Source organism: Leguminivora glycinivorella, chromosome 11, assembly GCF_023078275.1.
Source record: "Leguminivora glycinivorella isolate SPB_JAAS2020 chromosome 11, LegGlyc_1.1, whole genome shotgun sequence".
Classification (NCBI taxonomy): domain Eukaryota; kingdom Metazoa; phylum Arthropoda; class Insecta; order Lepidoptera; family Tortricidae; genus Leguminivora; species Leguminivora glycinivorella.
Window position 1 is genome coordinate 11300419 of NC_062981.1, and position 8982 is coordinate 11309400.

Sequence of the window (8982 nt, forward strand, 5' to 3'; positions counted from 1 at the left end):
TAAGAATAAAAATAATAAGAATAAAAAAAATCTTTACACACAAATATTTACCAAGAAACACTTCACGCTTTGAAACAAAAAATACCCAAAATTCAATGATATTGCCACAGAAACGGCCCAGATTGTTACCTCTTAATTTTCTGAGCGTGAAAAATTGTTCCTTAATGTACGGCTAACCGCATAATTTAGGACCTCATGCAGTTACTAGAACAAAGGGGTCTGGTTACTGTTCAGTAGCAAGTAAAACCCCCATGATGCCTTCGCGTTGTATCAAAACCACAAACAAGACTATTGAGACCAACGTCCTCTGGACGGTTTTTGTTTCGGATTGAATAGAAAGTCGCATACTAGCATTGTTGGAAACCAAACTATGATGCTACCGGTGGGTGGCTTGCAAAGGCTTTACCCAAAACCCAGCCGATGACAGATTTGCAACCTGTTATTGATTGCTTCCTCACAGAATGATTTATAATAGAGACGAGAGTTTGCTACTGTAAAGAGTAAACTTGTGGATGCTAGTGACTCAGAAAAGAAATAAAGTTGTAGGGTTATCACTTTCTAAGAAGAGCAAAGCGCGTTTCTCGCGATACGATTGCAAACTAAACTCTCAAAGTTACCAGCAGACGTCATAAGTAGTTTCACATGCTCAACATCATTGTCAGTCTTGTCAAAGTTCTATTCACGCTTGCACACTTAAAGCCTAGGTACTCATTTAATAGGATACCTACCTTTGAAACGTTTCTAGATAGATAGTTAGATAGGTAGTTAGGAATAGGAACCTAATTTAGAATTTGCATGACATTTCATTGTATGTGATCGCAATGAATTCGCAGAAATGGCTCTATTTATAGTATTTATACAACTACGTTTTCATTAACGTTTGTGATGAACGTTTAAACTTGGGGCAAAGTAACTGTCTGAATAATATAATTAAATTAAACTGTGACTTTTTAACACTAACCTTTTTTTTTAATATTTTCTTGAAGTTAAGGGCCCATTTACACGCTGCGAGTTTCATTACATTGCGTCATTTGATTGGTGTGCTGAAGTGCATACATGGAACCTCAACAATCCGTAAATGTACCTATTTACTTGTGACGTTTTGCAAATTGCAAAGTATTACCTGATAGTATGTTTTATTTTATTACACGTTAGAGCGTTATTACACTGTACAATCTGATATAATGGAGGAACTATATCTTACACATTACTAATTTACTATTAGTAATGTGTAAGATATAGTTCCTCCAAGATATCGCCGGCGCCATGTTATAACGGTGCCTCGGCCCGGAGAAGAGATCAAACTGCAGCGCGGCGCGCACGTCGCTCGTGCACAGATATGGGCCGCGCCCTTGAATCGTCATGTGTGAATTTCTAATAGTTATATGAAACCATAAAACACATAGTTAATTTATAAAAGGTGCATCTCGTTTGTTACGACACTTCATTACAAATCAAGTGCATATATTCCCCCACTTTGGGTAAGTTTGAACACATACCTATCTTAGTTTTAAGTTTCCACTGCTTCGAAGCTGGTGACCTAGCCATACATTGTGAATGCTATTGCACTATATATGTACATTTTACCTTTAGCCTTTTAGTTTTAATGGGCATAACTTTATTGCATACCTAATACCTATTATGTATAGTCATAACCTTCTAGCCTCCATACTATCGCGCCTTGCCAATAGCAGCCTTACGCTTATGCCTTTAAATCATAATCATCTCCGTTCTGAATCATCATTTATCGACCGCCACAGACAAACTGAATTAGTTTTAATAACTAGGTACTAGAATTCCTTTGTAAATGTGGCGGGACGATCCACGGGTACATTAAGACTTCGGAGCCTAACACAGTGGAATAAAATTCCAGGGACTACTCGACGGGCTCACTACTATCACGCCCGCAAACCTTCACCCTGCCTGGACGCCTCTGCCCACTCGCGTCGAACGCCGCGTCACACGCCACTACCGACGCCAGGACGCCAGGACAGTAACGCTCAGCTACGCTGCGATCCATTTGCCATCACCACCGTAGGCCTACGACCCACGTCCCTAAATAGTCCTAATAAATAGATTTAACACTTTGTAGCCTAGACTTCTTTCTCAGAACTGCCCTAGATACCTATCGCTACAAGTGGCCGAGCCTTAGTGTCGGCTAATGTGCCGTGCGTCTTGGAACCGCCAGGGTTGAGTCGCACCGATGGTAAAAGGCCGGACGGGCTGACTTTGGTCCCGTGGCGTAGAGGGCGCTGCCTTATTTGGGATGCAACTTGTGTCAGCACTTACGCTGCATCCCATTTGAGGCAGACTATAGGTTGTGCTGGCTCGGCAGCGGAGTCCGCGGCAAAGGCTAAGCACGCAAAGTACTCCGCGTTGGAATCGGCTTACGACTTTGTGCCGGTGGCGATTGAGACGGCGGGGCCTTGGGGCTCGGAGGCTCGCTCCTTTTTCAAAGAGTTAGGGCGTCGGTTGCGGGAGAGGGGCTGCGATCCTCGTTCTGGGTCGTATCTGGTCCAACAGGTCTCCATTGCCGTCCAGCGGGGTAATGCAGCGGGAATAATGGGGACTTTTGAGCCAGGTACGGTCCAGGGAGGAATATTTTAGTTATAATAACGTTTACGACCTACTTGATTTGTATTGATGACCCTTTTGACATAAATTACATAATATAACATACTTTGACGAAGCCTGCGCTGTGGATGCATTTTGTAAAGTGATGTGTAACATGTTTTTTATTTTTAATGATAATAAATGTAATATCAATATTTACTATTAGATGTGCCATCTTTGACATCTAACTTTTAAATCCGTCCTACGTCGAATGTCGGATCGGATAATGTGTAATCCTTCTTAGGATGTGTGCCGCGGAATTAATGAAATAACTTAGTTTAGTATTCTGCTTCAGATTACATCTAAAAGGTAGCTCAATACAGGAAACACCTTTTAAGACCTTTCCAATAAAATTAGTAAGTAGTACGAGTACCTAACTCGTAAAACAAGTAATAGTAACGATCTCAGTTCCTTCAGCTTTAATGACAACAATGAACGTTTATTGTTTATATAACGACGCCAGCAGACGGTTTATTAAGGCCAACAGTTATTGCCACGAAAATTACGGACCAAACTGTAACGATATTTTACCTAAGTAAGTAGTTAGTACATAATGTACATACTCTTATTATACGAAAGTCCCTAGACTATAAACGGGTCCCTAGACCGCCGGGACCCCGGGTACCTTAGGATGCCTAACAAACTAACAGAGGCATTTAGCAACCTTGTGTCGTAGAGGAACTGGGCCCGTTGCTAAAATTCCAACCGTTCATGCTTCGTATCGTATTGTCATTATCTCTATCTTTCTCTGTGTCCCTCTCTATCACGTATCCGTATTGGTATGATGACAGCTCAGAGTAATAAATACCTAGAGACGACTAACACACTAAAGGATAAATTAGCAACCTATGGTTTCATGGAGAAGCTGGGGTGGCTAGATTAGCGCAGCGCGATTAGCATAGTTAGCGGCTATCTACTTTTCAGACAACTAGGCACTTTTTTTTAAATATTACTTGGTGGCAAACAAGCATACGACCCGTCAGCCCGCCTGGTAAGCCTGATGCTGCGAACAGACGCCTGGAACTTCGCACCTTCGTTGAGCTCTGGATACCTTTCTCACCTTTGAAGTCAGGAACACAATGGGATCAAAATCTAAAAACAAAATTGTCGGTTTCATATATTCTATTTTAGTTAGTGTGTCGTTGACTTTTCGAAGAGCCATTATATTTTTTGTAGGTAAAAAAGCAAAAAAACTAAGTAAGACTTTTATTCCCATACGCCAATTAATTTGACGCTGACTGTACTTCGTAACCTTTTAGTGACATTCAGAAGTAACAGGTGGGTGTTCAGACTGTTAAGTACCGCCAGTCTGTACCAGTTTATACAGGGTGGGGCCTGTAACAAAGGCGAAAAATTGAACTGTAGGCTGTACTCCTTATACTGATCAACATTTGTTCAGTGACTTTTAAAAATTATGAAGTTTTTAAATTTTAAATTTTTCATACAAAATAAATATTAGCTTCAATGTACGCCATTATTGTTGTCATTGACGTTGTCTGTCACACTTTAGACTTAACAGAATTCGCAATACATTACCTCTTAGAAAAAGCTTTCAAGGGTGATAAAAATCAAAATAAAAGTTATTTTTAAAAGTCGCCGAACAAATGTTGATCAGTATAAGGAGAATAGCCTACAGTTTAATTATTCGCCTTTGTTACAGGCCCCACTCTGTATATTTGTTTAACGAAATTAACCTTATCAATCAGTACCTTAACTCAAACAATGCTAAAAACTCTGCATTAAGTACATAATTTTAGGTTATCAAGTCGCCATCATTAGTTCTTTTACACTTTCATTAGTGACTGTAGTTTATATCGTTTATATGTTTGTTCTCAATATCATGAAACTCTCATAAAATGAGCCAACATTTTAGTTATACGTGTAGTTCTTTTTTCGTCTATAAGAAATGACGATCATGCAAAAAATTCGGATGAGGGATCTTTATGAACTATCACAATTTTTACAATCTTTTTATACTTGTATTTATACACAATATAATCGTAAGTATAAATCTTTGATAGAAACAGAACAAACACTGCTTGTATTAAGCAGTTTAAAGCCTGTGAAATTTTTAAAAGACAATAATTACTAGAAATTGAATAATTGTCCTGTCAAATAGCTACTCGTAAGTAGACTTTTGTGAATGTTCCGGGAACTGTGACGGTTGTAAATCTACTTAATTGCCTGTAATTTAGTTCAAACATTTTAGGGTTCCGTTAAATGGCTATGACTTGTGAGTGGAATAGACCTTCAAGTGCTCATTACTATCTCGGGAGGCTGCAAGGTCATTTTGGAGGGTTTACCGCGGATACCGATCTTTATAAATTGCAGGCATCTTTCTCTTTCGCTTTAATTACGCGTTAATTTGCGTAAAAGACAAATTTGCGGGAAATTTTCGGAGTTTAATGTGAGCTGTGAGTCTTAAAAAGTACTTTATAAAGACTGACATATTAAAAATGCATGGGGAAACATTTACGTTATATTCTCAGCTTATATGTTTATATTATATTATTTTTTTACAATAGTATGTATATGTATGTTATGTAGTCTGAAATAGTTATTTGTTATACAAGTTGTATTTTAACGTCGAGTGTGGAATTGAAAAACGAGCAAGTGAAAGGATTCTATAGTTGAACCACGAGCGAAGCGAGTGGTTCGAGAATAGAATCCTGAACTTGCGAGTTTTTTAAAACACGAGAAGTAAAATACATTTGCACCCGAGTGTAACACAAAACTTTTCCCCTCACTATAGCGAGGAAACTACAACGCAAAAAATGCGTTTATCACTGCTTCCAGTAGTTCCACAGGTGGTACATAAATCATCTTTATTACTAGATTTACCTACTTTTATCAATTTTAAAGCAGTTAATTTGACTTTATTCAAGGTCAAATTACGTTACCCACTAGTGGATAACATGCGTTTTTACCCGCTGGTATTAAAAGACAAAAGACGTGTTTCAGAACTAGTGAGGGGACAACTGTTACTGGGGGACAACTGTTACTCGCGTCCGCAGGATTTACCTACCACAGCCCTGCACGTGTCCCCTGGGTGGTGCTAAAGAGTGACAAACTACGAGGCGAAATAAACTTTCCAAAGTAATTGTTCCGATTGCGAATTCCACATGGCAAGAAATGCTGTTCCCAAAGGCCCTTCTCAGGGCCCTTCGACTAGGGATGTCGGACCTTCAGTTCGCATCATGCAAATTAATATTGAAGGCATAAGTTCAGCCAAAAGCGACTACTTGCAAAGGCTTTTGCATAAGGAAAACATCGACGTAGTCTGCATTCAGGAAATTCACACGAAGGACGACTCAGATCTTGAACGAAGAGGCCAGATACCGGGGTATACATTGGTCAAAGCTGTTCACCATCCAAAGTATGGCATAGCTACCTATGTAAGATCTAGCCTAAATGACGTCCAGCTGATAGACACCGGTGATATTGACCTGATTTTCACCATCATAATCAGAGTTAAAATCTCACAGTGACGAATGTGTATAAACCGCCAAAAGTAAAGTGGCCAACAAGTGTCTTACCCAGTTTCCCACACCCTTCCATATACACTGGTGATTTTAACAGCCACCATACATCCTGGCGGTATCACAGCGCTGACGATAACGGAGAAGCACTTGCATTTTGGGCGGACCTTTGTGACTTACACCTACTGTTTGATGCTAAGGATAGGGGTACTTTCCACTCCGCAAGATGGGGCAAAGATTACAACCCTGATTTGACCTTTTTCTCAAAGGATCACCTTGACCAGCCCCTTCCTGCTACACGCTCAGTCCAAGGAAATTTCCCAAATAGCCAGCATAGAGCAGTCATCTCAGAAGTAGGTCTCAAGATACCACTGACCAACTCAATACCAGCTCCTAGATGGAATTTCAACCGCGCGGATTGGAAGGGTTTTGAAAAGACGCTGGATGCGGAGCTTGTAGCTGCAAACTTGGACCCCGTCCCAGCAAACTACAAAACATTCGTTGAGCTAGTCATTAAAGCCACCAAGAAGAATATTCCAAGAGGTTTCAGAAAAGAATATGTGCCGGGTTGGAACACCGACAGCGAAAAATTATACCGAGAGTATATGGAAACAGAAGATCATGCGACTGGAGCCACGCTACTCCAATCTTTGGATCTTTTTAGGAAGGAGAAGTGGAAATCTACAGTTACCAACATGGATTTTAAAAGATCAAGTCGTAAGGCTTGGAAAGTCCTGCACCGCCTCTCAGGAAAACCTCACCCACGAAGCTCCGGTCGAAACATAAAGCCTGACGCCATTGCAAATCGGATGGTAGAAGTAACCAGAGCTAAGCGGGATAAATTGTTCTCAAAACGAGTTAAGCAAGAACTGCGGACTGCTAGGAGGAACGCTCCAACGGGCCAGCCTCTCTCAAGACCTTTTAGCATAGGCGAAGTAATGGAAGGCATAAAGCTCCTAAAATATAGTAAAGCAGCTGGACCAGATAACATTTTCAACGAATTTATTCGAGCCATGGGCCCAGCAAGCATAAGCTGGCTTACTGCCCTCTTCGACAATATTGTACAAAACAACTGCTTACCGAGGGAATTCAGGTTAGCCAAAGTCATTGCAATCCTAAAACCTGGCAAAACGGATGACAAGCCTGAAAACTTTCGACCCATATCCCTTCTCAGTTGCACATTTAAGTTACTAGAACGCCTTATTCTCTCAAGAATCACACCACACATCGACGCTGTTATTCCACCAGAGCAGGCAGGTTTTAGAAGAGGACGAAGCTGCACGGACCAAGTATTGGCACTGACCACACATATTGAAGCTGGCTTTCAGAAACAATTGAAGTCTACTGCAGTCTTTGTGGACCTGACTGTGGCATATGATACTGACTGGAAGCAGGGCTTAATGTGTAAAATTCTTAAAGCGATCCCAAGCCGAGAAATAGCAGACATAATAATGAGTATGCTTAGCGATAGAGAATTTGAGGTCTATCTTGGTGATGCCAAAAGCCGCAAGAAAAGACTGAACAATGGCTTACCCCAGGGTTCTGTCCTCGCTCCAAGACTTTTTAACTTGTACATCCACGACTTACCACCTACTGAGTCCACTAAATTCATTTACGCTGATGATATAGCACTTGTTTACCAGAGTAAAGATTTCAAGTCCGGTGAGGAAATTTTGTCGTCAGATTTAGTAAAACTCAGTGAGTACTTCAACGCTTGGTGTCTAATACCTAGTGCAAGCAAGACGGAAGTGGCATGTTTTCACCTCAACAATCGGTCTGCTAACTACCACCCGGCTGTGTTTCTCAATGGAAGTCAGTTGAGACACAATCCCTATCCAAAGTATCTTGGGGTGACACTGGATAGAACTTTGACCTACAGAGAACATCTCCACAAAGTTGCGTTGAAGGCTGCCACGCGGAATAACATCCTCCACAAACTTAGCGGTACTACTTGGGGCGCCTCAGCTGATTGCCTTCGTACATCGGCTACGGCCCTGGTCTTCTCAGCTGCCGAATACTGTGCCCCAGTATGGCTGAATAGTGCACATGTTCAAAAAGTGGATACTAAGCTGAATGAAGCCATGCGTTGTGTATCAGGCACAATAAAATTTACGCCCCTTCATTGGCTACCGGTTCTTAGTTATATTGCTCCGCCGCACCTGCGTAGACTACAAGCGCTAAAGAGGGAAGCAGAAAAAATACAAGCGCAGCCGTCTTTGCCTTGCCACCAGTCCTTCTGCCATCCCCCACCCCAACGTCTTAAGTCTCGCCACCCAGCATGCGTTACAGCCCAAAAACTGACTGATTTTGACCTCGAACAGAGTTGGAAATACGAGTGGAGTAAAACTACTGCTGGAACTATACTGCCAACCATGGATCCCATAGCGAAACCAGGTGGTTTTGACTTGCCACGAAAACTCTGGTGTCGAGTGAACAGACTGAGGACTGGTCACGGGCGCTGTAATTACTTCCGCCATAAATGGAGTTGGCGGGACTCTGCGCTCTGCGAGTGTGGTGAAGAGGCTCAAACCATTGAGCACATTATACAGCGCTGCCCTCTGCATGCTTTCCCAGGCCCTCCGGAAGACCTGTTTAAATTAACACCTGACGGAATCTCGTGGCTTGGGACCCTGAATGTGGACTTATAATTCTAGCTACATATTGTTTGAAAGTTTATGTAAATGCGCCATACGAATAAAAAAAAAACTAGTGAGGGGAAAACATTTTTGCCATGTACGTGTAAATAAGACAAGATCGAGCAACAGTGTATTATTATGTACATGCTCAAAAGATCTACCTACTGCTCGATTCATTTTTGACACAGTTTTTGACAGTTAGTGTCAGACCGCAGTCCCTCATGCCCCATCACTGAACAGACTTATGTGTAGGT

General features: G+C 41.5%; 1 long non-coding RNA gene across 1 annotated transcript; it reads left to right on the forward strand.

Annotated features, from left to right (window-relative positions):
- The first annotated feature begins 1265 nt into the window (after positions 1-1265).
- On the forward strand, positions 1266-2091 carry LOC125231248. The gene is made up of 2 exons (XR_007177604.1): positions 1266-1481; positions 1874-2091. It is a non-coding gene; the product is annotated as an uncharacterized LOC125231248 (long non-coding RNA).
- Positions 2092-8982: the final 6891 nt, after the last annotated feature.